Consider the following 9,035-nt stretch of genomic DNA (forward strand, 5'->3'; position numbering starts at 1 on the left):
ACCAGCCACAGCGTCGGCTGCCACGCAGGTGACAGCTAGTCAGACCAAAAACTCGGACAGGAAAAAATCTGATGACTGATCACACCATTTTTATCGAGCACCTCACTCAGTACGAAGAAAAACGAGAGTGATTTGGGAGCAATATGGCGCCGCCTCATTACCTCGGCGGTCACGTGGTTCGTGACGTAACGGGGAAATCTTGATGTCATGGGGCTTCCCCTGACCTAGATTTCTCTCTCCGTCATTGGCTGAACCGCAGATTAATGCCTACAGTTCAAAATAGTCATTTTGACAGACAGACAGACAGACAACGAATTTCGCTGGTCCGACAAGGTGTGAATTCACAGTCAGTCTACCGAATAAGTTTAGCAGATATTTTGTGATTGAAAACAACATATAATTTACTATGAGTCGGTTGCGATTACTACAGGTCATTTGGCCCATTGTTCTTCTGTATAAAAAGTTACGTAACACGTGTAAACTGTGACATCACAACTGCAAACAAAACACCTATGAAACTCGCAGTATTACTTAAGTTAGAGATGCAGTTTACGTGACAGGTATTTTAATTAGTTAATTAGGACACCAAGATGACCTCCCTTGTCCACAAAACTATATATTTTCGGAAAGCTTATTGTATGAATTTTACAATTTTGTTAGTATTTTTTTTTATGGACACTGTAGTCTGAAATACGCACAAAAATGTGCTTTTTGGTCAAAAGTGATTTAAAAAAAATTAGCTTCTAAACCATGCTTCTGTTTCCTGTCAAAATTGGTTTATGGGTACATCTGTTTACTATGAAGAAAGTGCCGTCTTGAAAACTGTCTACCAGTTGTCAATTTTGCAGGGCAGCAGCTAAAATTTCACTACTTCAAGTTTATGCATAAATTAACACCCAGGCTAGTTGTCTGTACGATTGCTCTAACACTGTTCAACCAAAAACAATGCCCCGACGGCGTTTTGAAGATAAACACATTGCCAATCATTTGTGAAAATTTCAAAACAAAAGGTCAAAGCGTCTAGGAGCTATTTTTTTTAAAGTTCTGGGATGTGCACTAAAAAGAAGCTGAGATAATTGCTAATTTGCATAACAATTCACTCAGTAAAAAGTTTGCTAATGCTCATAATTAAAACGGCTGCAACAGCTCCAAATTTGAATGTATTATCGTTTTGTTAAAAGTTAAATATTGTGCATAATATGGAGATCCCGTCATTTCTTTTTTTCACCATGTTTCTTTTTTATTATTTATGTACAGCCTTGCTAAATCTTGCTAAGCATTCAAAAGAGATAATGTTTGCACCTGTTATCTATATTTTAAAATCGTTTTTTGAGTATGTTCCACTATTCACAATTCTACGAAATGTTAACAGTCTATAGCCAAGACTGTTTGGATAATAAAAAGCTAAAAAAAAAAATTCACTCCCAAGTGCCCACAAACCTGCATCTCTACCTTAAGTAAAGTGCGGCAACTCGTCAATTGATGGTGTTGTTTGGGGTTTTGGCTGACTACTGTTAAATATTGTTCTCATAGCTATACTTTAACTATCAGTTAACGGACTATTAGAACAATAGAGATGAGACACAAGGTAGTATGACAAAACATAACAAGACATTACCCATGGTGCATCTGCTTTGACAAAATGGGTTCAGTGGTTCATTTAGCTGGAACACAATTTAATACAACAACGAACAAATTATATTTATTGCTTTTCTCATATGGACTATCACAGTGTTAGGGTGGGTAAACTAACTCTAACTAACTAACTAACTAACTAACTAACTAACTAACAATGCAGTCAACCAGGAGGACAATTCGTGATGGCTACTTAATTTAAAATGTAACCCAAAACACACACTCGTTTTCCAATGCATTCACGGTTTATATTCATTCTGTTTTTGATCACACTATCACCATCTCCATTGCCTATGTCGCTTACTTTAGGAATTTCTGTACTTGTATCACCCGTTTTGGTGTATGCAAAGTCATATGTAACTACTTTGTCAAAGCTGATAAAAACTTTATATTATTATTTTTCTTATTTTAACTTGTACATGATGCTAACTTGCTGCATCTGATTTGACAAAATAACTTACGGGATGTTTTAGCTAGAACATAATTCAGTACAACAACAAACATCAGTATAGTGTTTTATTATATTTATTGAGTTTATCATATAGGCTACTACATTGATATGGTGTAGATGCTAACTCATACATAGACAATGCAGTCTATAAGGGAGACAATCCATGATGATTGTTCATGATGTCTATTACTACTTCATTTTCATTTTAATCCCGGGATACCCCATCGTTTTTCCGATGAATTCTCGGTTTTATCTTGATTCTGTTTCTTGATTGCATTATCATAATCTATCGTGTCTCTTCCAATTTTCTTAAGAAGCCCTCCGACTACCATATGTACTTATATCACTGACAGTGATATCAATACCAGCAACATTACAAGTCGAGTTGATGCCATTTCTACGTGGAAATACTCGGTATACATCAATACTCACTGTTGATAGAAAGAAATACGCTGAACATATTCACCAACTTTCATAAAAATGGAATTAAACGAGATGTTAACCGATATTTGATCGAACATTAATATGATTACAATTTTCACAGTAGGATTTATTACCCCAGGAATCTTCATACTGCGATATTGGAACAAGTTAATCTAATTGGACTATTGTTCATTCTATAACACCGTTATGTATATAATGCTATTCACAGCGAATATCACTTGAATACAATACCTGAAGCATTTCTATTCTATTTTATTAAAAAAACGGAAATATTCAGCCTTACCTGTTATTGTATTGTGATTGAAATTACTGAAAATGGTATGGTATGGTACGTTGTTGCTATAAATACGTCTTGGATAAACAGGATTATGTTAATTGTCGACATGTTTTATTCATCAGGTGGTTATCTCAATGACATATGGATGGGGAAATAACATACTCTTCAGACAAAAAGTCGTATAGGGCAATTTACAATTCCGGAGTGTGTCAGTGCGTCAATATGGAACATAAATACGTGACATATCTGCTAGGTTGGGAAATCAAATGAACTGCGATTTCTGCTTTTTGATTATTTCATCCTCGCACAACAAACATATGTGATGGGTTGAAATATCCATTAATTGGAACGCTGCGTTTTATAAAAATGTTATTAAACGACTTCCTGTGTTTGAGAAATATGGTTAAAAGCACCTGTTTTTATATTCATCTCTTTGAAATTATCATAATTTTGATTATCAAAAATAAAGTTCAATGAATTTAACGACTTAATTTGTAAGTAAAGGGCTTAGGTGTTTGCACACGTATGTTCCATATTTAACCATAATAACATTTTAACTGGTACTTGAAGAACAGCTACGAGAATACTAAGGGTACTGGGACCTCGACCTAAACCAGGCCGGTTAACTACCGTTAGCGTCCAAGATGCCGTAATTTAACAAAGTGATACAGTACATTTTGCGAGATGTGGGTGGTTGTCTGCGGTGTGTGTTAGACAATAGACCATTGACATATCATACAAAACAACATGATGTAACCATCAAACAAATCACCAGCTTAGTTCACTCCGTAAAATGTTGGTCGTATCTATGATTGTGCTGCCCAAAACAATGGCTTATATTCTAAATAGTTTATTGCGCCTATGAACTACTTATACAAATGCAATAATCAGGGTTGAGTTATTTGTGTAAATTGTGTACTATGTTCACCAATGTGCCATCTGGGTTTTAAACACAAATCATTCTTGTGACAACAAATATCATACAGTTATATATATGAACAAAACAACAATGTTTGCGTATTAGGTAGGTATATAAAGTAAAGAAATTTAAAATCCAGATATTAAAAAAAATTATTTATTTTGTACCCAGGAGTTGTCAAATGTTTGCACATATGTAATCCAGACCTCAAGAGGGCGCTATACAGAATACAAGTTTTAAATATACGTTTAATTTTTAAAATCCATTTTTATTTGTAAAATCATCTATATCATCTATATAGTCTATAATATAATATGACAAGGTTCAAAATGACAGCCGAAGTCAATAAGTGTAGGAATGCTGCAAGTTTGGAATATGACGTTCAGTGGTTCAAGCAAGTATTGTCAGTGCTTTATGCTAAACTCAAGCGGCACGAACATACACATACATATTGTCGAAAGATGTTTTTGCTATATATACTACATGCACAATTTCAAGACGATTGCTTAAAGCACTCATGAAAAACAATTGCGCAACTTCCAATATGTCGACCAAATCATGTGACTGATCTAAATATTTGTTGCTGTCTGAAATAGTTGTTGGTTCTCAGGATTATTACAAACATCACAGAGATAGAAAATCTAGTAGTAGTTCACACTGCAAGAAAAATCATAGTACTGGGTTATGTAACATGCCAGCTGGAATGCAGCAGTCAATATTACAATGTTGTGGAATAAATCGTAGAAGGGATAACTGCAAGAAAATGAAGCATTTTTTCATCACATTGCATGCAAAGAAACTAAAACCTAGACAAATCTACAGTATAGCTGAAATAAGGTTGACGAATTTGAGAAAATACAGCTACTTACTCTGTTTTTTATTGCGATTGCAAGGTCAATTTTGAACAGTCATCATTTCCCGTGTCATTTTCAATGTCCCGTGAATGTAACCGTTCAAATATATGTCGTCGGTTTTTGCTTTCTTGTTGATTTGTGTTCAATATATTAATTATCTTTTTCATCGAATTTGTGTAAACTTTAAATACCAAACTATTGAGCTTGGCATGGCAAGATTATTTTTACTGCAGGGTTCAACTGCTGTATGTAAAGCCATATTTGTTATGGCCAAAATGTAGATTTATTTATTGTTATTTATGTTTGTTATTAAGACTGTGTTTAATCGCCACAAAAATAGTTAGTGTACTTTATGTATGTAATTATTAGTTTAACCCGGTGAACAAACATCGCCTCTAGTGGCAGGTATGGGTAAGCCTAGGTCAGAGGTCAGTTGTGTGTAAAGGTATGTAAAAATTTTCTGCATTTGTATTTGTGTGTCGTATATATATATGAAATTTATATGTCATTGTCATAATTACATTTTTTTTTAAATTTATTCCATGGAATGTATGTCCCGTGCTGTCACTTGAATCAAGCAGCTTCACGAGCAAGATATATCAGGCTGTAACTTTTTTCTCCAGAAATGATATAGTGAGTTGATCGTAAACCGAATTTCGCGGATCACGAATTTTGATGCTATATTTATCCCTTTTATCTGCTTTCATTAACAAATCTGTATGACATACCAGCACCATAGTCAACCGAATAAGTCGTTCTGGTTGACCAGCAAAATTACAAGTCGAGTTGATGCCATTTCTCAACCGAAAAAAGTTCCTTTACAATTGATCAATACTAAAACGATTAATCGTAAACAGATTTCGACATGTAAAATTAAAACTTATTAGTAGAAATCCAACCTATGACGCGACCTTGAGCTTACATTAACATTATTGTTGGTCATTCTTTGTCACCATACATTCATGCTTGAATCGTCTACATTGAGTTGGGCACATTACAAATATGACCTTCACTTGACATTGGCTTTTAGTTTTTGGCAAATATTTTTAGCCAAAGAGTTTTGCAATACTTTGATAATTTTAAATTTAACTTTTTCTAGACTGTGGCCTTGAAATAGCAATATACCAAAATCTAATCACATCAGCCAAAGAATATACTACAATTGCTTGGGAAGTTTTATTTGAAAGAACCCTGGATACAAGTGGTTAACGAGAATTCTTGACAGACTTGAAAGACTTGTTTTTGTCCTCTCCACTAGAGTTTGATTCTCTTGTGTCATCGGGCCACTGTTTCAAATCCATAACACGAATCAGCGAAACAGTTGACTCAATGACATCAGGGAATTGGACACCATTTGAGGGCCTAAACCAAGTTATGTAGACCTCGTTCACAAGCATACCATGGCAGTCATTTGCGATTAATGAGACTACATATTCTTTTTAATTATTAATACATATTAGCATCAGTAGTATACTGGGGTATATTTCGTTTTGCTTTCAAAATACAGGAATTGTATTTGCTATTGATATATTGTTATTGTTAAGTTATATAATTGACCTAACATAGTCTACCTATTGTTAGTGTATATGTCTTTGTGGACTACCTTTTAATATACTTACAATTCACACTGCTCACAGCCATAATTACCAATTACACATCTTGAAGAATATAGTCACTTCCCCTTTAACGCAAATATCAGAGGTCCACTTATTACTATATCAAATAGTTAAAATAATTACGAGTTTTATGTTCCAGTACGTCTACACTTGCTCTTTTGTGATCATTCTTGTTTATAGTTTATCATCTTATATTATGTACAGCCACACAACTACACATTTGCAGTTACTCGTCGATCATTTTCATAAATGTGAATCATGTGAACTCAGATGAAGCTTCTGGGGAAGCCCTTTTTTGGTTTATGCAAAGGCATATGTGGCTACCTTTTCAAAGCTGATAAAAATATATTATTAATTTTCTTTAACTTGTACATGAAGCTATATTTCTGCATCTGATTTGACAAAATAACTTAGGGGGGTGTTATATCTAGAACATAATTCAGTACAACAACAAACATCAGTACAGTGTTTTATTATATTTATTGAGTTTATCATATAGACTACTACAGAGATAAGGTGTATATGCTAACTCATACATAGACAATGCAGTCCACTAGGGTGACAATACATGATGATTGTTCATGATGTCTATTACTACTTCATTTTCATTTTAATCCCGGGATACCCCATCGTTTTTCCGATGAATTCTCGGTTTTATCTTCATTCTGTTTCTTGATCACATTATCACCATCTTTCATGTCTCTGCCAATTTCTTTAAGAAGCCCTCCGACTACTATATGTACTTGTATCACAGACAGTATTATCAAGACCAGCAACATTACAATTCGACTTGATGCCATGTCTTCGTGTAATTACCCGGTATATGTCAAGACTCACTGCTGATAAAAAAAAATACGCTGAACATATTCACTAACTTTTATAAAAATGGAATTCAACGAGATGTTAACCGATATTTGATCGAATATTGATGTGATTAAAATTTTCACAGTAGGAAATATTTCCTCAGGAATCTTCATACTGCTATATTGGAACAAGTTAATCTAATTGGACTATTGTTCATTCTATAACACCGTTATGTACATAATGTTATTCACAGTGAATATCACTTGAATACAACACCTGAAGCATTTCTATTGTATTTTATTAAAAAAACGGAAATATTCAGCCTTACCTGTTATTGTTTTGCGATTGAAATTACAGAAAATGGTATGGTATGGTTCGTTGTTGCTATAAATACGTCTTGGATAATCAGGATTATGTTAATAGTCGACATGTTTTATTCATCAGGTGGTTATCTCAATGACAGAGAGATGTGGAAATATCATACTCTTTAGACAAAAAGTCGTATATGGTTATTTACAATTCCGGAGTATGTCCGTACGTCAATATGGGACATAAATACGTGACATATCTGCTAGGTTGGAAAATCAAATGAACTGCGATTTCTGCTTTTTGATTATTTCATCCTCGCACAACAAGCATACTTGATGGGTTGAAATGTCAATTAATTGGAACGCTACGCTATAAAAAATGTTGTTAAAGACTTCCTGTGTTTGTGAAATGTGTTTAAGGGCACCTGTTTATATTTTCACCTCTTTGAAATTATCATAATTTTGATAATCAAAAATAAAGTTCAATGAATTTAACGACTTAATTTGTAAGTAAAGGGCTTTGCACACGCATGTTCCATATTTAACAATAATAACATTTTAACTGGTAGTTGAAGGACAGCTACGATAATACTAAGGGTACTGGAACCTCGACCTCAACCAGGCCGGTTAACTACCGCTAGCGTCCAAAATGCCGTAATTTAACATAGTGATACATCAGATTTTGCTAGATGTGGGTGGTTGTCTGCAGTGTGTGTTGGACAATAGACCATTGACATATCATACAAAACAACATGATGTATTCAAGATAAAAATCACCAGCTTAGTTCACTCCGTAAAATGTTGGTCGAATCTATGATTTTGCTGCCCAAAACAATGGCTTATATCTAAATAGTTTATTGCACCTATGATCTACTTATATAAATGCACAGATCACATACATACAGAAACTAGCTTTTGTAAAGTTTATTCGTAGGAACTTTTTTCAAATATGGTGAATTTACATATATATATATATATATGTATCAATATTTAAGTCATCTTTTTGCGTTTAATTTTAGATATCACGTTTAAAACAAAATAAACGTCATAGTATTTAGGTGAAATTCTGGAATAATCAGAATTGAGTCATTTGTGTAAATAGTGTACTATGTTCACCAATGTGCCATTTGGGTTTTAAACACAAATCATTCTTACAAATATCATACAGTTATATATATGAACAAAACAACAATGTTTGCGTATAAGGTAGGTATAAAAAGTAAAGAAATTTAAAATCCAGAAAAATAAGAAGAAATTTATCTGTCATTGGCATCGCTATGTTTCTTTGAAAATTTATTCCATCGAATCCATGTCCCATGCTACCACTTGAATCAAAACAAGCAGCTTTACGAGCAAGATATATCAGGCTGTAACTTTCTTCTCCAGAAATGATATAGTGAGTTGATCGTAAACCGGATCACGAATTTCGATGTTATATTTATCCTATGTATTTGCTTTCATTAACAAAACTGTGTGGCATACCAGCACCTCAGTCAACCGAATACGTCGCTCTGGTTGACCAGCAAAATTACAAGTCGAGATGATGCCATTTTTAACCGAAAAAAGTTCCTTTATTGTTGGTCAATACTAACACGTTTAATTGTAAACAGATTTTGACATGTAAAACAACAACAACTTACTAGTAGACGTCCATCTTATGACGCTGTCTTGAGCTTACATTAACAATATTGTTGGTCATTCTTTGTCACCATACATTCATGCTTGAA

Source organism: Saccoglossus kowalevskii, chromosome 20 (genome assembly GCF_978046115.1).
Source record: "Saccoglossus kowalevskii chromosome 20, keSacKowa6.1, whole genome shotgun sequence".
NCBI lineage: Eukaryota > Metazoa > Hemichordata > Enteropneusta > Harrimaniidae > Saccoglossus > Saccoglossus kowalevskii.